General features: G+C 39.5%; 1 protein-coding gene across 4 annotated transcripts in view; it reads right to left on the reverse strand.

Annotated features, from left to right (window-relative positions):
• PCDH17 (protocadherin 17) overlaps positions 1-23,100 on the reverse strand; it is a 208,350-nt gene that overhangs the window by 37,266 nt on the left and 147,984 nt on the right. The gene's annotated exons all lie outside the window — the stretch shown is intronic.

Genomic DNA, 23,100 nt, shown 5'->3' on the forward strand with positions numbered 1-23,100 from the left:
AAGCCTTGAGACATGACTTGTATATTAAATAAGCCAGCACCTCATCTGCAGACAGCTGTTTCAGGGTGATTGCCCCTTATCAGTGCAGAGCAGAGAGTACTGGCTTAACTGGGTGAGAGACTTGTGTCCAGGTACAGAGGAGAGAGTACACTGATGAGGGGCAATCACCCCAAAACAGTTGTCTGACAGATGAGGTGCTGGCTTTTTTAATATCCAAGTCATGTCTCAAGGCTTATTTTAAGAGCTGAACATTGACTTATAGGATAGCTGCCTTACATCTGGTGGCATTAGAGGCAGAGCTTGTTAAGAGCTCATTTGCATCCCTTCCCTCCCAGAATTCCAGAGGAGCATGTATGGCCTAGAAGTCTCCTCACACTGATTAAGGTGCTCTCTCCCTAAGGAGAGTTAGTTCCCCCCTGACTCAAACAAAGTAACGTAATTATATCCACATATTACAGCACGGTAGATTTATTTTTATCTTATTTATCTGTTAATTTATTATTTTATTAGGGTAGAAACATCAGAAATCAAATGTTTAAGAATAAAAACAACAGCTGTGCATTGTTTTTTGTTTTGCCTATTTGATATATTGACACCAGATTTTTCTAACCATGATGTTATAATATATATATATATATATATATATATATATATATATATATACAAAGGAAAAATGGCGGCACTGGCTAAAAATAAGTGAAAAATAGGGTGCACGATCCTAGGGAATAGACTTCTCACCTCACAAATAGAATCCAGAAAAAGGATGGCACTCCAGTAAGATGAAAAAAAAAATGATGATACCAGCACCGGATGGTTGAATAAAGGTATCATCATTTTTTTTCATCTTACTGGAGTGCCGTCCTTTTTCTGGATTATATATATATATATATATATATATATACACTGTTACTATTTAGAGAAGTACCATACCATTCTTGAGATATTCACAAAACAAAATCACCTATGACGCCATCACATGACCGTATTAGCCAATAGACGCTCACAGGTCTTCATTCATTTCCTGACATACACACAGTCACATGACCCTTAGGTCTCTTTCACACGGGCGTTGCGGGAAAATGTGCGGGTGCGTCACGGGAACACCCGAGATTTTTCCGCGCGAGTGCAAAACATTGTAATGCGTTTGCATGTTTGGTACCCAAACCCAAACTTCTTCACAGAAGTTCAGGCTTGGGATCGGTGTTCTGTAGATTGTATTATTTTCCCTTATAACATGGTTATAAGGGAAAATAATAGCATTCTGAATGCAGAATGCATAGTACAATAGCGCTGGAGGGGTTTAAAAAAAATAAATAAATAATAATTTAACTCATCTTAATCCACTTGACCGCGGAGCCCGGCTTCTCCTTCTGTCTCCTTTCTTCAGGACCTGGGTAAAGGACCTGTGGTGACGTCACTCCTGTCATCACATGATACATCACAGGATCCATTACATGATCCATCACCATGGTAAAAGATCATGTGATGGATCATGTGATGACCGGAGTGACGTCACCACAGGTCCTTTACCCAGGTCCTGAAGAAAGGAGACAGAAGGAGAAGCCGGGCTCCGTGGTCAAGTGGATTAAGGTGAGTTAAATTATTATTATTTTTTTTTTAACCCCTCCAGCCCTATTGTACTATGCATTCTGTATTCAGAATGCTATTATTTTCCTTTAGAACAATGTTATAAGGGGAAATAATAATGATCGGGTCTCCATCCCGATCGTCTCCTAGCAACTGTGCGTGAAAATCGCACCGCATCCGCACTTGCTTGCGGATGCTTGCGATTTTCACGCAACCCCATTCACTTCTATGAAAAACGCAGAATATAGAGCATGCTGCGATTTTCACGCAACGCACAAGTGATGCGTGAAAATCACCGCTCATGTGCACAGCCCCATAGAAATGAATGGGTCGGTATTTAGTGCGGGTGCAATGCGTTCAACTCACGCATCGCATCCGCGCGGAATACTCTCCCGTGGGAAAGGGGCCTTATTGGCCAAAAGAAGCTTGCAGGTTCTTCAGTTTTCGCCTCACTGACATTCTCACACAGTTTAACACCAGGTTTCCAGAACAACTCATTTTCCTTATTGTAAAGCCTCATTCCCACGTCAGTGTTCAACGGACAGCACACATCCCCATTCATTTTAATGTGTATTCACACATCAGTGTTTTAGCACTGTCCGTGGGCCCGTGTTTTTAGCACGGATGCATGCTCTATTTTGTCCGTGTTCACAGATCCATCACGCCCATTATAGTCTATGGGTCCGTGAAAACCATGGATGCTATTCGTGTTGCATCTGTGTTTCACGGATCATTAGGAAGAGATGCTTTGAAAATTATTTTTCAGAAGTGCAGTTTCAGTGAAACACGGATGGCACATGGACAGCAAAAAACTGACCCAGCACTGATCCTTCACAGACAGCTTCATGGATGCATTACTGACCACCTTCTCACAGATTTGAGCACGGACGTGTTAATAAGGCTTTATAGGGACACTGTGAATGTCACTTTTAAGCGGAAGCTTGGAGCCACTGTGGATGTCACTGTTACAGGGGCTCTGTTGATGTTGATGTTATGGGGCTGCTGTGGCTGTCACGAATATGGGTGGAAGTAACTGTAAAGGAAGGCACTGTAGATGTCACTGTTATGGAGCCACTGTGGATGTCACTGTTACAGGGGCTCTGTTGATGTTGATGTTATGGGGCTGCTGTGGCTGTCACGAATATGGGTGGAAGTAACTGTAAAGGAAGGCACTGTAGATGTCACTGTTATGGAGCAGCTGTGGTTGTCACTGTTATGGGGGCTCTGTTGATGTTGATGTTATGGGGCCGCTGTGGCTGTCACTAATATGGGGCCGTTGTGGAAGTAACTGTAAAGGGAGGCACTGTAGATGTCACTGTTATGGAGCAGCTGTGGTTGTCACTGTTATGGGGGCTCTGTTGATGTTGATGTTATGGGGCCGCTGTGGCTGTCACTAATATGGGGCCGTTGTGGAAGTAACTGTAAAGGGAGGCACTGTAGATGTCACTGTTATCAGGGGCACTATGGATATCTATTAACCACACACAAACATGGATAACTCTTTTCTGTGCTTCTAGGGTGAAATTTGGTGGTACACATTGTGGTTCCTTATTGCTCACTGCTCCCATAGCTAACATCTTGATTGGACGCCGGTTTAGAGCTGGTTTATACTACCTCTTACACCCTGTGTGAAGCATGGATGCTCATTCTATGGTAACATTGCAGAGTGCCAAGGTCAGATGGAGCCATACTTTCCTTCTTATCACCCAATGGGAACTAGGATGTTGCTAACCTGAGTTGAGGCCCCCTCTTCTCTGTAGAAGCAAAATCAGCACAAGGTGGACCACAGCAGTACTCCTTTAATGATAGGTGCATGCCCCCTTAGGCCCTTCTGCTACAGGTTCTCAATAACAAATCTGGAATAGACAGCAATCATAGGACATTCCATGCTTATGAATTCTTTATTATATCCACCCAGAATGCTGCTTTAGGCCTCGTTCACATTTCCGTTTTTCACTGACGTGTGCTGTCCGCATTTTCTGCAGACAGCACACGTACCCATTGATTGTTGACCATGTTCACATTTCAGTATTTTTTTACTGACTGTGGGTCAGTTAAACAATTACGGGGACATGCGCTACTTTGATCTGTGATGCGGACCAAGCACACCCATTGAAGTCTATGGGTATTTGAAAATCACTGACACACATCCGTGTTGTGTCCGTGTTGCATCCGTTTTTCACTGAAGACTAATAGGAGATTCTTTAAAAATTCAATTTCAGCTGAGTAACATCAGTGAATTACGGATGACACACGGATGGTAAAAACAGACACACAGACGAACCACAGATCCTTCACAGACATCTTCACGGATGAAATACACACTCTTTTTTTGAAGAAGTGACACTTACACAGAAATGTGAATGAGGCCTTACTTGTTGGCAGTGGAGATAATAAACAATTCCTCTCTCCTTTTAGACTTATCCTCCTCTCCATACACGAGATCCTATGGTAGGCACATAGTATGCCTCTTTGAGATGTATGCCCTTATGTATATAGTTGTGTAGGTACGTAAGTATTGCCACTAGTAGAATCTAGCTGTACCACAAAAATGTTATGAATATAGCATATTAAGAACTGTATTATTATATAATTTTCTAAATGGACTCTGCCTTTTATATGCTTTTTTATGTTTTATAGATGATTTAAAAAACATGGTAAATAACAAAAGCAAATGATAATGATAGTTCATATTATTTAAAGTTTTTCTTAAGATGTGCTGCCCATAATTATTCATACCCCTGGCAATTGTTTACTTAAAGTTACTTTTATTCAACCAGCAAGTAATTTTTTGACGGGAAATTACATAGGTGTCTCCCAAAAGATAATAAGACAATGCACAAGAGGCATTATTGTGGGAAAAAAAAAAACATTTCTCAGCTTTTATTTACATTTGAGCAAAAAATGTTCCGCACTGTGGAAAATCTCAGAGGACGTGGTCGGAAGCTAAAAGTGACACCTGTGCTGGCCAGGAGGATAGTTAGAGAGGTGAAAAAGAATCCAAGGATCACTACCAAGGCCATCCAGGTGAATCTGGGCTCTGCTGGTGGCAATGTCTCAAGGCAGACAATCCAACGGACACTGCACACTGCTGGGTTCCACGGATGTAGACCAAGGAGGATGCCACTTCTCCGGATAAGGCACACAAAAGCTCGCTTGGCCTTTGCAAAAGCTCATCTGGACAAAGAAGAAGACTTCTGGTCTTCTGTGTTATGGTCAGATGAAACAAAAATTGAATTGTTTGGTCACAATGATGTTTCCTTCATTTGGCGTAAAAAAGGAGAAGCCTTCAACCCAAAGAACACCATCCCCACAGTCAAACATGGTGGTGGAAACCTAATGCTTTAGGGGTGTTTTTCAGCCAATGGACCAGGGAACCTAATCACAGTAAACAGCACAATGAAAAAAGAGCAATACATGAGGATTCTCAGCTACAACATCAGGCAGTCTGCAGAGAAACTTGGCCTTGGGCACCAGTGGACATTTCAGCATGACAATGACCCAAAACACACAGCAAAAGTGGTGAAGAAATGGTTAGCAGATAACAACAACATTAAAGTTTTGGAGTGGCCCAGTCAGAGTCCAGTCTTGAATCCAATTGAGAATCTGTGGAGGGAGCTAAAGATCAGGGTGATGGCAAGAAGACCCTCCAACCTGAAAGATTTGGAGCTCATTGCTAAAGATGAATGGGCAAAAATACCGGTGGAGACATGCAAAAAGCTGGTCTGCAATTATAGGAAGCGTTTGATTGCTGTAATAGCCAATAAAGGCTTTTCTATTGATTATTGAGAAGGGTATGAATAATTTTGGACTGGACACTTTTTGCTCAAATGCAAATAAAAGCTGAGAAATGTTTTTTTTCCACAATAATGCCTCTTGTACATCGTCTTATTATCTTTTGGGAGACACCTATGTCATTTCCCGTCAAAAAATTACTTGCTGGTTGAATAAAAGTAACCTTGTCAAAATATGCCAGGGGTATGAATAATTATGGGCAGCACTGTAGCATTTTGATTTGAGCAAAAAGGAATGTCCGATACAAAATCCTAATAATTATGTCAGACTGCAGTACACAAACTGTGATTACAGCATTAGCAAAATTATGAATGTTAATTTTTGAAACCAACTTCATATTAATCAGATGGTTGACAGCAAAACTCCTTTGACATCTAATGCATTTGGACTGTATATCGTACAGCTGTATTCAGGCAACGGAGCAGACTGGTTTACATTGAATTCAAATAAATTCAGAGGCAGCTGGGTGCTTACATCTTCTTCCAGCGATTCCAGCTATTTAATGCACCTGCGCACCTTCAGGGAATGTTTCAGTACCCAGCTGACTCACTGGATAGAATACTAAGACTAATATTAACAGCATGGTGCGAGGAAAGTATTGGCAGCCAGTAGAATACCCCGTGGGTGAAAAAGAAACCAAAGGGAAATTGGACAGAAAACTATAAAAAGAGAATTCACTGAAGCAGAATAACAAAGGCACAATGGAATTATGTTTGGAAAAGTCATTAAAATGCCCTGTAAAACAGTGGCTTATTAAACCATTAGGAGTCTTTTCAGGGAGAATAACCTTTAATTTATTTTAAAACAAACCATGAAAAAGTAAGCACGAGCAATGTTCATTCAGTACATTGTGAAATATTTTACTATGGCTCCATAAATGCTCCTAACTTTACAAAACCTTAAAGGGATTTTCCATGAATAATTTGCAAGCCTGCCTCCATAAACAGAAGATTCATACTTACCTGCTCCCTGTCCATGTTCAGGTCCCTGCGTGGTGTTTACATCCACGGCAGCACGGGCATGATCACTTGCCCCACTGCAGCCAATATCTGGCTTCAGCCAAGAGTTCTAAGCTGGACTGTAAAGTCAAGAGTACACAGGCAAGATCGGTACATGGCAGGAACCCAAATGGGAATACAGACTGGATAACGTAGGTACTCCAATCACCTTTGCTTGTCACAGGGAAACCTAAGCTCAGGCACCCTCTGAGCCCTCAGTCATTGGCTGGGGAAGGATTTTCAGATGTGCACACTGGTCCTTTAAGAGACCACCAGAGGCCACGCATGTGCCCTAAGGGAATAGAGATTAGAGCAATGGAGGCAGCTGCTTACAGAGGATGCCGGGGAACATGGTGAGTACCAGGGCAGCAGCAGCCACAGACTGCTGACCTAATATCATGCCTCTAGATCAATGGAGAGTTGGAGACTAAAATATAAGAGATCCAGTGTTTTTAATTATATATCTATACTCTATCGGGGTCATTTAGCAAACTGGTGTATAGTAGAACTGACTTAGTTGCTCATAGCAACCAATCTGATTCAACCTTTGGAAAATGAAAGGAAGATTCTGATTGGTTGCTACGGGTAATTAAGCCGGTTCTACTTTACAACAGTTTGATAAATGACCCCATATGTGTCTGCCCCCCCCCCCCTACCCAGGCTAATATATGTTTGTATCAAATTATCTACCTATACTTGCTTTACAGCAGTGTTCCTCAACTCCAGTCCTCAGGGCCCACCTGCCGCTCATGTTTTCAGGATTTCCTTAGTATTCAGAAGGTGATATAATACGTGTCAATGCATCAGGACTTAGCATTCTGTGGGATATTCTCAAATCATGACAGGTAGGTGGGCCCTGAGGAATGGAGTTTAGACTACACTGCTTTAGACTACAGAATGCATTAAGCAGGGCTACAGAATGCAGGAGTATTGCTCAAAATGTGGGCATCCCAGTTCACTTTCTATTACAAGGTAAGAAAGATTTGAAACCAAAGCAAAACACGCAGGGACATGTATCACTCAATGAATACCACACACCAGTAGGAAGAAAAAGTTGCAAAGTTAGGTGCAGGCCTCTCACACACAATTTTGAGACTTTTTGGTGGTGCTCATCCCTGTCTGCCAGTATTCCACAAAATGGGCAGAGCGGGGTGTGGCTGTGGGCATTGCAGGCCCAGAACATTTATTATAATCTAGGCCAGGAAACTGTCATAGTTTACACCCAAAACCTACACCAGCTCCTTTGGTGATGTACATTTCAGTCCTGGCAAAGGGATCTGAACAGATGTGGCAAATCTGATGCCAATTGGGAACAGATTAAGAGTGGTGTATAAAATGCCAGTTTTAACACATGTCCCTCATGGATTTTTGGAGGAAAGGAGGGTACTGGACTTTAAAATGCCCTAAACACAAGTAAGTACAAAACAGATAAATCAACTAACAAATGAGCAAAGCAGTAAAGCAATGCATTCAATTAATTTGTTCTTAACATTTCCCTTCCACTATTCAACATGGAACATGTGTTTTTTGCAACAATTTATAAATGAGGAGTCTGTAGGTAAAGTATTATTCAAGTTAAAAGTTGTTTTTAATAATAGTTCATCAGGTATAAAGTAACAAATTACAGTAATATCAGAATTATGTATTTCAAGCTGTTTACATTTACCATAAAAAAAAAAGAAGTAATAAACAGAAATGAGTCCAAAATATTTTAAATCATTTAAACAATTACAGGAGAAGAAAACCGGGAGTATAAATGGATATGAATATTCACGTAGGTATTAACAGCAAATAGATCGTCAAAATTAAATATGAAGCAAACCAAAAATCCCTTAGTGTAATGTGTTCCTTTACTTTTATCTAAATCTAAACTGAAGAACGGGTGCCAGAAGTAAATTAAACAAATGAGATTTAGATTATTCCTAGATTGTCTACTGAATGGTAAGAGATGGTAGCTTATAAATATACTGTAGCACTACTGGATGAAAAATGCATATGGAGGACGCTCAGAAGTCATGGAATCAAGGGCAGCTGCTTCATTTCATTCTACATTACAGACTAGATAGTTGTTGGAAATAAAAGAATCATAAGCACAAAAAAAAAAGTGACCCATCTCTATTTGCAATAGCATTAAACTAGCAGAAAAGATACAGTAAAATATTCATGAGTTAATCTTATTCATGAAATTGACTCTCACATCCTTCTTTACTTAGTCTCCCCACAATGATAAAGAGTGTTTGACCTTATAGCATCTGCAGGAGACCATATGTAAGATCCTGGAGTTACGGAATTTAAGACTAGTTTTTAATGCATTGTAAATGTGAACATATTTTAAATTGGAACAAAAAATAAATAAATATATATATATTTATTCGACTAAATAGAATGAAGTGAGTGACATAAAAAATTACATAAACCAGCAAACCTCAAAGCCATTATTACTGTACTGATCTTGACCAGTAATGGTACCTTACACGATGGATGTTATATGAAAGTAGATATCAATGGACATTTAATCAACCAGTTAAAAAAAAAATCAGCCTATAGTGGGTTTTGGGCTCCATATCACAGATCTGTACAACAACTCTTGTACAATGTATGGCAAACAACTCTGTAGAGTATCAGCGTGCAATCTTCATGTAGCTGCCTCTTCCAATAGATTTTACAGCCCCAAGTATATCACTATTAGGAGCCAGCTAATGAAGTCACAAGGCCACTGTACAGAGGGCATAACCATGTACCGTAAGCTGTGGATAACACTGCCAGGTGGTAGGGTCTGAAATAATAAAGTTATTCCTATCGTAGACATAAGCCTCATTCACACGTCAGTAATTTCCATCAGTGATTGTGAGCCAAAACCGGGATTGGAGCCTCCACAGACATATGGTATAAGAGAGAGATCTGCAGCTGTTCTGTGTTTAGAGCCGCACGTGGTTTTGGCTCAAAATCACTGATGGAAATCACTGACCAAACACTGACGTGTGAATGAGGCTATCGGAGGATATTCTATAAATGTCTGATAGATGTGGGTCCCAACACTGGCACTGTGCATGTGAGCGCCTTTCTCCATTCCCTGCTCGGCTATTTTCAGGTAAATGGAGAATGTCACATGTGCTGCCATCTCTTCATTTACTCTTTGCCTGGATGCGGTGGCGATCAGCTGCTTCTCCACTTACTCTTTGCCTGCATGTGGTAGCGAGAGGCTGCTCCATTCACTTTACAGCTGCATGCAGTGACCAGCAGCTGCCTCACCAGGCAGGATGAAGGTTGGAGGACCCCATGTTTTTGAGTCAGGTGAGGCCTAGAGGTTGGACCCACATCTATTAGTCATTCATGGTTTGAGATGAGTATATGCCTTTTAACCAATTCCCGACACAGTATGTACTATTATGTCATGGAAGCCACTGCGTTCCCGCAATTTGACATAATAGTACGTCATGGTGATCGGGCGGGCACGGGAGCGGTGAGCCCTAGCCGGGCCCCTGCTGTATCCACCGGCATCGCTGTAAAAGCCGATGCCGGCATATTAACCCCTTCTATGCCGCAGTCGGTGCTGACCGTGACAAAGAAGGGGTTTGTGTCGGGTGAGGGAGTGCATAGAGTCACCGCGCTGCTGTGGCAGGGACTCAATGCGTCAGAAGGCAGCCCGATGCCATGCAGAAGCTTCCCAATGCCTTTCACGGCATCGGGACCTGCCTTCTACGGGTGCCAAGGAGATCCAGCCTCAGGCCGAGTCTCCTAGGAAACCTGTGGGTGTATGACTCAGTGTCATACACTAACAGGCAATGCATTACAATACAGATGTATTGTAATGCATTGCAGAGGGGATCAGACCCCCAAAAGATAACATCAGAAATAAAGTAAAGAAAAAAAAAAGTAAAAAAATGTGTTTTTAATAAAATTAATAACGTTTTCAAGTAAAAAAATAAAACAAAATAATAAATACCACACATATTAGGTATTGTAATGACCGGCTCTATAAATATATATCACATGATCCACCCTGTCCGATAAACATCCTTAAAAAAAATAGAAAAACGGTGTAAAAAAAAATACATTTTTGTCACCTTACATCACAAAAATTGCAACAGCAAGCAATCAAAAAGGTGTATGCCCCCAAAAATAGTACCAATCAAACCGTCACCTCATTCCGCAAAAAATTATACCCTACCTAAGACAATCGGTAAAAATATAAAAGCTATCACTCTCAGACAATAGAGACACTAAAATATGATTATTTTTTTGCTTCAAAACTGTGAAATAAAGATGCTAAAGTGAAATAAATAAAAAAAGTATACATATTAGGTAACGCCACATCCGTAACAACCAGCTCTATAAAAATATCACATGACCTAACCCCTCAGGTTAACACCGGAAAAAAATAAAAATAAAAACTGTGTAAAAAAATAAAGCAATTTTTGTCACCTTACATCACAAAAATTGCAATACCAAGCGATCAAAAAGGCATATACTCCCCAAAATATTACCAATCAAACCGTCACCTCATCCCGCAAAAATCTGAGACCTTACATAAGAAACGGTCAAAAAATAAAAAAAATTTAAACGGCTCTCGGACTATGGATACACTAAAATAAAATTAATTCGGTTTCAAAAAATCTATTATTGTGTAAAACTTAAATAAATAAGAAAAAGTAGACATATTAGGTATTTCCACATCCATAACGATCTGCTCTATAAAAAAGTTACATGACCTAATCCCTCAGGTAAACACTGTAAAAATAAATAAATAAATAAAAGCTGCGCCAAAACAACCAATTTTTTGGTCACCTTGCCCCATATAGTGTAATAATGAATGATCAAAAAATCATGGGTACCCAAAAATGGTACCAATAAAAACGTCAACTCTTCCTGCAAAAAACGAGCCCCTGCACAAGACTAAAAATAAAAAAAATACGGCGTTCAGAACATGGAGATACAAAAAAACAAATTTTTGTTTTCAAAAATGCTCTATTATGTAAAACTGAAACAAACATCATATAAAGTAGACATATTTGATATAATTGCGTCCGTAACAACCTGCTCTATAAAAATAGTGCATGAACTAACCTGTCAGATGAAAGTTGTTAAAAATAAAAAATTTAAACGGTGCCAAAACATCCATATTTTGGTTACCTTGCCCCACAAAAATTTTTTACGTTATATAGAGCAATTCAAAATCATATATACCCCAAAATAGTACCAATAAAACTGGCATCTTATCATGTAGTCTCCAAAATGTGTTCACTTTTTTGAGTTTCTACTGTAGGGGTGCATCAGGGGGGCTTCAAATGGGACATGGCATCTAAAATCCAGTTCAGCTAAATCTGCCTTCCAAAAACCATATGGCGTTCCTTTCCTACTGCGCCCTGCCGTGTGGCCATACAGTAGTTTATGACCACATGTGGGGCGTTTCTGTAAACCGTAGAATAAATATTGAGTTTTGTTTTGCTGTTAAACCTTGCTTTGCTACTGGAAAGAAAATTAAAATTTAAAATCTGCCAAAAAAGTGAAATTCTGAAATTTTATCTCCATCTTCCATAAATTCTTGTGGAACACCTAAATGGTTAACAAAGTTAGTAAAATCAGTTTTGAATACCTTGAGGGGTGTAGTTTCTAAAATGGGGTAATTTTTGGGTGGTTTCTATTATGTAAGCCCCACAAAGTGACTTCAGTCCTGAACTGGTCCTTAAAAAGTGGGTTTTGCTTCCAAACTTCTAAGCCTTCTAACGTCCCCAAAATATAAAATGTCCTTTTCAAAATGATCCAAACATGAAGTAGACTAATGGGAAATGTAAAGTAATAACTATTATATGAGGTATCACTATCTATTATAAAAGTAGAGAAATTGAAATTTGAAAATTTGGGAATTTTTTTAAGTTTTTGGTAAATTTGGGATATTTTCACAAATAAAGGTGAAATATATTGACTCAAATTTATGACTATTATGAAGTACAATGTGTCATGAGAAAACAATCTCAGAATGGCTTGGATAAGTAAAAGTGTTCCAAAGCTATTATCACATAAAGTGAAAAAATGGCCTGGACAGAAGGACGAAAAATGGCCCGGGGTAGAAGGGGTTAACAAACATATATTTTATCCCTTATTATTTGCCCCCTTAAAATAAATAAAAAAATCCAGACATCTCCTTTAACCCCTAAAGGACCCATGACGTACCGGTACGGCATGGTTCCCGAGTCCTTAAGGACCCATGACGTACCGTTACGTCATGTGTATTTCCGATCACCGCCGCCCAGCGGTGATCGGAACCCGATGCCTGCTCAAATCATTGAGCAGGCATCTTGGCTAAATGCGCAGGGGGGTCCCGTGACCCCCCCGTGTCGGCAATCGCCGCAAACCGCAGGTCAATTCAGACCTGCGGTTTGCGGCTTTACCTGCGGTTTGCGGCGGCGATCGGCGGTGCCATCGGGTCCCCATGCTGCTCTAGGGGGGACCCGATGGCATGGAAGGCAGAGCGATGCCTAAGGAAGGCATTGCGCTGCCTTCCGGTGGCGAGCCTGTGATCTCACAGGCCGGAAGCTGTATGAGTAATACACACAGTATTATTTATACAGCCAATGCATTCCAATACAAAAGTATTGGAATGCATTGTAAAGGACTAGACCTCCAAAAGTTCAAGTCCCAAAGTGGGACAAAAAATAAAGTGAAAAAAAAAGTTAAAAAAATAAAGTTTTCCCCCCCAAAAATTAAAAGTTTCAAGTAAAAATAAACAAAAATGTAATTTTCCCCAAATAAAGTAAAAAGAAATTGGTAAAAAATAGGGAGAAAAAAAAAGTATACATATTAGGTATCGCCGCGTCCGTATCGACCGGCTCTATAAATATATCACATGACCTAACACCTCAGATGAACACCATAAAAAATAAAAACTGTGCTAAATAAACCATTTTTTTGTCACCTTACATCACAAAAAGTACAACAGCAAGCGATCAAAAAGGCGTTTGCCCACCAAAATAGTACCAATCTAACCGTCACCTCATCCCGCAAAAAATAAGCCCCTACCTGAGACAATCGCCACCAAAATAAAAAAAACTATGGCTCAGAAAATGGAGACACTAAAACATAATTTTTTTTTGTTTTAAAAAAGCTGTTATTGTGTAAAACTTTAAAAAAAAGCATACAAATTTGGTATCGCCGCGTTTGTATCGACCGGCTCTATAATAATATCACATGATCTAACCACTCAGATGAACACCGTAAAAAAAAAAAAAAAACTGTGCTAAATAAACAATTTTTTGTCACCTTACATCACAAAAAGTGTAATAGCAAGCGATCAAAAAGTCACACGCACCCCAAAATAGTGCCAATAAAACCGTCATCTCATCCCACAAAAATCATACCCTACCCAAGGTAATCGCCCAAAAACTGAAAAAAAATATGGCTCTCAGACTATGGAAACACTAAAACATGATTTTCTTTGCTTCAAAAAAGAAATCATTGTGTAAAACTTACATAAATAAAAAAATTTTTATACATATTAGGTATCGCCGCATCCGTGACAACCTGGTCTATAAAAATATCACATGATCTAACCTGTCAGATGAATGTTGTAAATAACAAAAAATAAAAACTGTGCCAAAACAGCTATTTCTTGTTATCTTGCCTCACAAAAAATGTAATATAGAGCAACCAAAAATCATATGTACCCTAAACTAGTACCAACAATACTGCCACCCTATCCCGTAGTTTCTAAAATGGGGTCACTTTTTTGGAGTTTGTACTCTAGGGGTGCATCAAGGGGGCTTCAAATGGGACATGGTGTAAAAAAAAACTGTCCAGCAAAATCAGCCTTCCAAAAACCGTATGGCATTCCTTTCCTTCTGCGTACAGCTTTTTACGACCACATATGGAGTGTTTCTGTAAACTACAGAATCAGGGCCATAAATATTGAGTTTTGTTTGGCTGTTAACCCTTGCTTTGTTACTGGGAAAAATGGATTAAGATGGAAAATCTGACAAAAAAGTGCAATTTTGAAATTGTATCTCTATTTTCCATTAATTCTTGTGGAACACCTAAAGGGTTAACAACGTTTTTAAAATCAGTTTTGAATACCTTGAGGGGTGTAGTTTCTTAGATGGGGTCACTTTTGTGGAGTTTCTACTCTAGGGGTGCATCAAGGGGGGATTCAAATGGGACATGGTGTAAAAAAAAAACAGTCCAGCAAAACCTGCCTTCCAAAAACCGTATGGCATTCCTTTCCTTCTGCGCCCTGCCGTGTGCCCATACAGCGGTTTACGACCACATATGGGGTGTTTCTGTAAACTACAGAATCAGGGCTATAAATATTGAGTTTGGTTTGGCTGTTAACCCTTGCTTTGTAACTGGAAAAAAAATATTTAAATGGGAAATCTGCCAAAAAAGTGAAATTTTGAAATTGTATCTCTATTTTCCATTAATTCTTGTGGAATACCTAAAGGGTTAACAAAGTTTGTAAAATCAGTTTTGAATACCTTGAGGGGTGTCGTTTATAGAATGGGGTAATTTTTGGGTGGTTTCTATTCTGTAAGCCTCGCAAAGTGACTTCAGACATGAACTGGTCCCTAAAAATTGGGTTTTTGAAAATTTCTGAAAAATGTCAGGATTTCCTTCTAAACTTCTAAGCCTTGTAACATTCCCAAAAACTAAAATATCATTCCCAAAATGATCCAAATATGAAGTAGACATATGGGGAATGTAAAGTAATAACTATTTTTGGAGGTATTACTATGTATTATAGAAGTAGAGAAATTGAAACTTTGGTATTTTTTTTATAAATAAAATAGATTTTTTTACTTCATTTTACCAGTGTCATGAAGTACAATATGTGACGAAAAAACAATCTCAGAATGGCCTGGATAAGTCAAAGCGTTTTAAAGTTATCAGCACTTAAAGTGACACTGGTCAAATTTGCAAAAAATGGCCAAGTCCTTAAGGTGAAATAGGGCTGAGTCCTTAAGGGGTTAAAGCTACAGTATACATCACATACCAGATGCTCTACAGGAATTAAATCAATACCAGCAGCAGAGTAAAAGCAGCTGTAGATATGAAAAGGTTATAACGATTTAAATTAAAGCCAACATAGTGAAGAAAAGTAATTGCTAATTCACAAAAATAATAATATTCACATGTCAAATTTTTGTTAAAATTAGGACTTTTGCTTTCAGTGCAGTCATTGGTGTAATCTATTGGAGGACATAACCGACAGACATATGCTACTTTATGGCATAAGGACAACCATATTTTATTTTCTCATAGCGGGTACAACTATCCACTCAAACATAGGTGGAGATGAGCAGATTGATGTATGGTATAGTGTTGTGGGAAAAGATTCAATATAACTAGTATTTCATTCATTTAAATTCCTGCTCAGTCACTGATAGGACCGCCTCCTTGACTTCAAAGCCCAGAATGAGCAGGAATTAAAATGAATAAATTAAACCTTTAACTGAATCTTTTCACATAAAACTATATAGCAATCTTCTCAGCTCCTTCTGCTCCATAACAGAACGCCTTCAGCTCTAACATCATTTTCAACATAACAGGTTTCCTTTAAAGGGGTTGTCTCACTTCAGTAAATGGCATTTATCATGTAGAGAAAGTTAATATACCGCACTTACTAATGTATTGGGATAGTCCATATTGCCTCCTTTGCTGGCTGGATTCATTTTTCCATCACATTTTACACTACTTGTATCCACGGGTTATGACCACCCTGCAATCCAGCAATGGTGGCTGTGTTTGCACACTATAGAAAAAAGGCCACCTTGTATCTGCACTGCAGCAGAGGCCGTAACCCCTAGAAATGAGCAATGTAGATGGAAAGGTGAATCAAGCCAGCAAAGGAAGCAATATGGACAATCACAATATATTAGCAAGTGCCTTGTTTTAACTATGTCTACATGATAAATGCCATTTGCTAAGTGAGACAACCCCTTTAAGTCAACTGACAATCATGAATATTGTATGCAAGCCAATAAATATTGTCTACCTTTAGTAATTTCTAGCTAGCATATAAATTTCAGTGAAAACATGAATTGCAACCAAAATAAAGTAGTTTGCCTTTTAAAAGCCTGGTAATACAATAGGTTTGACAGTATTATTTATTATTTTCTACCAAGAAAGAAGCACTTCTGCATTATTTTTTTTTTTTTAAGTAATGATAACCTTCCAAGTAATTGTGTCTCTGTGCTTTCTCTTTTCTACAAAGGAACTGTATGAAAGAGTAGCTTATCAGCTGAAAGTATATCACCTACTCACAGAATGCAAACAAGCATTGTCAGTTTAATATAGACCATTTTTCTGCTACAAGAGTTGAAACTGCTGAATAACTTTTATAAAAAAAAATGGAGATAAGTCACAGGGAACTTTTGAATATTGTGCAGAAAAGTATTAGTGCAATAAATCCTGAACTATAAGAAAGTTTAAAGGCTATGTACACCTTTGGGGGCAATTTTTTTTTAATGATTGCATTGTACTTCTTTTGAGCTACAAAAATCATTTCTTCAATTGGTCTTTATTAAAAATCTGAAATCCTTTTTTGTGTACAGAACTGAGATGCTCTACTAGCTGCCTGTGGATTTTCTGTCTTTTCCGTCTTCTGGGGAGCATACAGACTCTTTATCTCTGACATTATAAACACCCATTAAAGCTCAATCCTTATTTTTAACGAAAAATGAGTAGAATGAAAGCATAAACAAATATTGCCTCCAAAGGTGTACATAGCCTTTAAGGGGTGAGCTCACCATGCCACTCTTTAATTACCCATGTGACCCATGCACACATTTATATCACGACTCTGTATCCCATTGTATAATCTATGTACAGAAGTGTTTTTCTCCAGAGAGATGTAGCATTTGTACATTGCCATATAGATGTGCGCTGGGCTGTGTGAATAAACCCTAACTGCCCTAACATACTGCATATATTGTAGCAAAGTTATCAGGTGACTTATGCAGACCTACTGTATTTTAAAACAAGATATCATGGATTTTGTGTATAACTTTATAGTTATATTCGTCAATGGAGTTAAGAGCTGCAATTACATGCAGTGATCACCTCCACTGTATGAGGCCAAGGGATGGCTACTGCCATCACTCATCCTCATACACATTCATTGTTTCTGGGCAACAGATCACTGTTCAAACAGCATAAACTGATGCCCAGTTTAACACACCACATAAACGACTATTTCACCTGATGAATGTTTTTTTTGTACATGGACCAGTTATTGGGAACAGAGCGTTCGTAGTGTTGTTCCTGATAATCAGCCTGACAATTGTGCAGTGTGAATCCAGCATTAGTTTCTATGGCTTGAGTAAGTAGATATGTTCATAAGTAAAGAACAGTGCTCCATCTCCATAATCTCCGCCCTCATTTCCATCTACCACCCTACTTGTGCTCTCTGTTCTGTTAGTGACTTAAGACTAAAAATCTCAATAATTTCTACCTCTAACTCCAGTCTTCAAGAGTTTTCTTGAGCAGCACCTACTCTCTGGAATGCTCTTCTCCGGAATATCAGGTCAATTCCCAACTTCTCAACCTTCGAAGGTGCCTTAAAACACATATTTTCAGGTAGGCTTGTCAAGCTTCCTAAACTGACTGTTCCCCTAGTGAACCCTGTCCCTCTTCCCCAACTCCTCAGGCCTGAACTCCATCTTCCAACAGTCCAGCACCCAAAGCAGATCGTCCTACACCACTGCTTTCAGTACAATAATGGCTTGACTATATATCACAATAAACTACCTTTTGTGTCACCCCCATGGGCCCTCACTCCTAGTGTTTCAGTTGTATATTAGCCAGTTACATTGTGATGTTTTTTTTTTTGTACATGAACCCTCTGAATTTGCAAAGTGCTGTGGAATATGGTGGTGCTATATAAATAAAGACTATTATTATTATTATTAAGAAGAAGAAGAAGAAGAAGAATGGAAGTAGTGATTTCATACTAAAGGGGTTTTCCAGGAGTAAAATAAACATGGTCTATCCTCAAGATGTCAATATCTGATTGGTGGTGGTTGGACACCCAGCACCTTAACCAATCAGCTGTTTGAAGAGGCTGTGATGCTCCCAGGGGCAGACTGGGAACTTAAAGTGGCCAGATTTGGTAGGCAGGGCCAGCCAGATTGTACTGTAGCACACAATACTACCTCAACAAAACCAAATATCACAGTCCAGAATAAAATACTGCCACCCTAGCTGCAGTATTCAACTGTATCACCATCCTGAGGAGGCAATACAGTTGAATACAGAAGCGCACTTTTAGCTGCTGGCCTGTTGCATAAGTATCAGATGCACCTAGAATTAATGAATGATGACTGCATCAGATTGCTATGTATTGGGAGGAGGGCTTGGCAGCCCCCTAGGAATTGACCCACGGGGAAATAGGGTCTATGGCCAGTCCACCCCTGAACACACCAGTGAGCACTTCAGCCTACTCGCGGCATACCAAACCCAGCACCATACATTGTATAGTAGCTGTGTTTGGTATGGCATCCCAGGCCCATTTAATTGAGCTGCACATAGGCCATGTGACTGCTAAGATTATTTCACTTAGGGCTCATGCACACAAATGTATTTTCTTTCCGCAAAAACAACAGAAGGTACTCCGTGTGTATTCCGTTTCAGTATTTCCGTTCTGCAAAAAAGTAGTTTATGTCCTATTATTGTCCGCAAATCACGGTTCGAGGCCACATTCAAGTCTGCAAAAAAATACGGAACGCACAAGGAACACATTCGTATGTCATCCGTATTTCGCGGATCCATACTTTAGAAATGATCTGCCCAGCCCATATTGCTGGTGATTAATAAGTTACCGTTTCCGTTTCCAATCCGCAAAAAACGGATCGCATAAGGAAACTATACGGATATGTTTTGTGGGATAACAGAACAGAAGAGGACTTGAATCAGAGAAAAAAAAAACTCTCAGATACGGAACAATGGATCCGTGGAAAACGGACCGCAAAACAACAACGGTCATGTGCATGAGCCCTTATAGTCTCTTATTTCTACATGTTGCCATTTAAGTCCATCATCAGATAGTCAATGGTATGACCACTGGTACCTAGCAGGACAGGTCATCATCATAAAGCAATTCATATCTATTGAATCATTTATGGGGAAGATGCTAATTATTAAAATTATTAAACAGTTAATGTGATTCTATAGAGTCAAAATTTGACTAGAATTTTGCAAAGAGAGGGAGAGAGAAAAAGATACTATCATGCACAGCTTTTCAGGGAGATTAAAGCACTTTTGATTCAGGTCAAATTGATCCAAGTCCGCATCAAATCGGATGTCTGATTCAGTGGAATAAGACTTGAATTAGATTTCCAGAAATTTGATCATGAGTCTCATGACCAGTTCAGGATTTAAGGTGTGCTACTTGAAGACTATACTATCAGTCTTTGAAGCAAAAGACTAGGCTTGGATTTTGCTTCCCCTATGTTGACAGACATGCATGCACCTCTAAGCGTACTTGCAATGCTCTGTTAAATTACATGTTGATTACCATGGCAGCAACATTTGTAATGGGCTTAATCACAATCTAAATGGATTGCTCATGTGAGATAGAACATAAAATGCTATTTAATTTGTTACTCTATATCTCAAGGTAACAACGCTTTGAAACACATTGCCTTTCTTTTCTCTGTCTAGGGGCATTATAAAGACATCAAGAAAACAATCTACTGACCTATATTTAAACACACATTAAGGCTATTTTCACATTAGCGGTGTTTGAATCCGACGTTCAATTCCGTCACCGGAACTGCCGGCCGGATCCGGAAAAACGCGTGAAAACGGATTACATTTGAATCCTGATCAGGATTTTGATCACAATGAAAAAATGCATTAGAAAAAACGGATCTGCCAATTATGGACTTTAACTTTTTTTTCACATTTTTCGGGTTTAACATGCAAAACCCGGATCCGGTTTGACGGAACACACGGCGCCGAATCCGGCGCTAATGCAAGTCAATGGGAAAAAGGCCGGATCCGGCGTTCAGTCAAAGTGTTCCGGATTTTTGGTCGAAAAATACATGCTACGGTTTTCTGAAAAGCCTGATCAGTCAAAAAGACTGAACTGAACACATCCTGATGCATCCTGAACGAATTACTCTCCATTCAGAATGCATGGGGATAAAACTGATCAGTTCTTTTCCGGATTTGAGCCCCTAGGACGGAACTCAGCGCCGGAAAAGAAAAACGCTAGTGTGAAAGTAGCCTAAGACAGTAGAAATATTTCTAGTTTCAGAATATTTTCACAATGTTGGTAGTCACTTGCAAAATTAGTTCTAAGTCTTAAGTGAAACTTCTGTCTTCAAAGCTTTTATAATAAAATTTCTAAAGCAGCCAGACAAATGTACCTAAAGCTGCAGCTACAAATAAAAAGCTATAAATACATATTATTTTATACTGTAGGTTTAGAACGGAAGGTCTTTGGAACTAATGTTAGAAAACCTATAGAAAAACAGCAATTTATATGCTCAGCTTTTATGTAGTAATTGCAGGTAATATGGCTTACAGAATGTCAGTTTGTGTTTTTGAACAAGTGACTGTTCACTTTGAATAATCCGTTTAGCAATCGCTGAAATCTGTGGGAAAGTATCAATTCCCGTACAGCACCACCAAAGGAGAAATAAAGCATCAGGATATATTCACATTCTGTTGGGGAGATTTATCAAGACTGGCATTCCCATACACCAGTCTTGGTACCCCTCCACTGGAGTAGGATGTGCCTATTAAGAGGAATGCCTCTTAATAAATTAGTTGCATCTCTGGTATTCAGTGTGCTAGAAACTGAAACATATGCCAAGCAGGGGCTGGCGTAGACTTGAGCTATAACTTATACCAGTTTCTCGCATAAGTTACAGCAATCCGGTGGGCTGTGATAATTCTTGCCCCTCAGCTATGCTCTACCTTTTGCTTGCCAATTCAGAAAAAGTGTTGAGAAGATTAAAAAGTTGGAAATGTGGAGTACACAAATTTTTTTGACTTTTTTAATGCTGCAACAGTGGCATAAAAGCTTTTTATAAATATTACCCTGTGATTTCTGGCAATTTAGTTGGTGTTTTACCAGTGTTTTATTTTTCTTTCAAAAACACTGTGGCCGGAAGCTACTTTAAAGTCTATATAAATTAGGAAGTTTACATAAATAGTGTTTTTGTTTTTGGCCTTTTTGTGACATTTAGGGATGATCAAATCGAATTTGGATGAAACATAAAACTTCGTTCTATCACTGTACGGTGCAGGAGCTCCGTACAGTATTAGAATGTATTGACTCAGATGAGCCGAAGTTATTGCTTTGCGAAGTCTGGTGAGACTTCGCGTAATAACTTCCTAAATTCATTTGTACTGTAAAAAAACATTTCCTGAACTCGGGCTCGGTTCCAAGTGGTACCTTGGAACCAAACCCGAGTTTGTGAAATGTTTTTTTACAGTAGAAATTAATTTATGAAGTTATTATGTGAAGTCTCGCAAGACTTCGTGAAGCAATAACTTTGGCTCATCTGAGTCAAATGAATACATTTTTATGCAAATCGACTTTGGATGTTTCATCTGAAGTCGATTCGCTCATCCCTGGTGACATTTTCAAAGTTTGGGCTTTTTTCAAAAAGCAGCATGCTCTGGATATGGTGCATTTTCTGGCCTTTTCTTCCAGTTGGCTTCTCCACACAAGATTTGAAAAATAAGAAATTTTGGAGGAAGGGGAGGGGGGCTGGAGGATAATAAACAATGCAAACAAAGTCGGAAATAAGAAAAAATATGACTCCTACAGTGTCATAAACAAATTTTCAGTCCAACTGAAGCACTTTTGATTATGGTAGAATCAATTCAGACCTGAATTTAACCCACATTTGATTCTGAGCAATTTGTTCTTCTTTGCGGCCTCTTTCATACAGTCAATGTTTGGTCAGTGATTTGCATCAGTTATTGTGAGCCAAAATCAGGTGTGGGTCAAAAACATAGAACAGGTACAATTCTTTCCATTATACCTTATCTCTGTGTAGCCTCCACTCCTGGTTTTGGCTCACAGTCAGTGATGGAAATCGTTGATCAAACACTGACTATTGTGAGACAGTGACAGGTCTCACTCAGGTTAGAGGCAAGGAAGGGGTGGATAGTGTGGTCCACACCCCTGTTCCACCACAGGTGAGAGAAGCTGGAGGTAATCAGCCTGGCATAAGGCACCTCCCAGAGTGTCAGAAAGGGGGTAGTGTGTTACCTGTGGACAGAGGCCTGGAGGCTCGGTCTGTGTGGTCTCAGCTGGGCAAGGCTGAGGGACCACAAGGCTGGGAGATAGCCTGGAGTTGGGGGACGCAGCGACGCCTGGGAGGGTCGCAGGGCCATAGTCAGGCAGACTACTGAGCCCCAATCCCCCACAAGAAATACTGAACTGGAGACAGTGGGCGTACTGTGCTCTGTACAGCCAGGAGGCTGTGGGACATTGGCTGACAAAGCCGCATGAGTTCACAGGGTGTGAACTGGGACCTAGGTGAGTCAGGATATCATATGTTTAGTTAGAGCCCAGCCGGGCAGGTGTTTATTTTGTACCATTTATGTTTGGATTGCTGAGGAGCCAAATAAAGTGATGTTTGGACCAGAAACTTGGTGTCTGGCAACGATATTTGTGTGAATCACCCCCGGAGAAGAGCTAAACCCCTACACTATGTAAAGTCAGTCTAACAGGGAATGATTTATATCTATTAACCATTATCTTAGAATT

Source organism: Bufo bufo, chromosome 3 (assembly GCF_905171765.1).
Source record: "Bufo bufo chromosome 3, aBufBuf1.1, whole genome shotgun sequence".
NCBI lineage: Eukaryota > Metazoa > Chordata > Amphibia > Anura > Bufonidae > Bufo > Bufo bufo.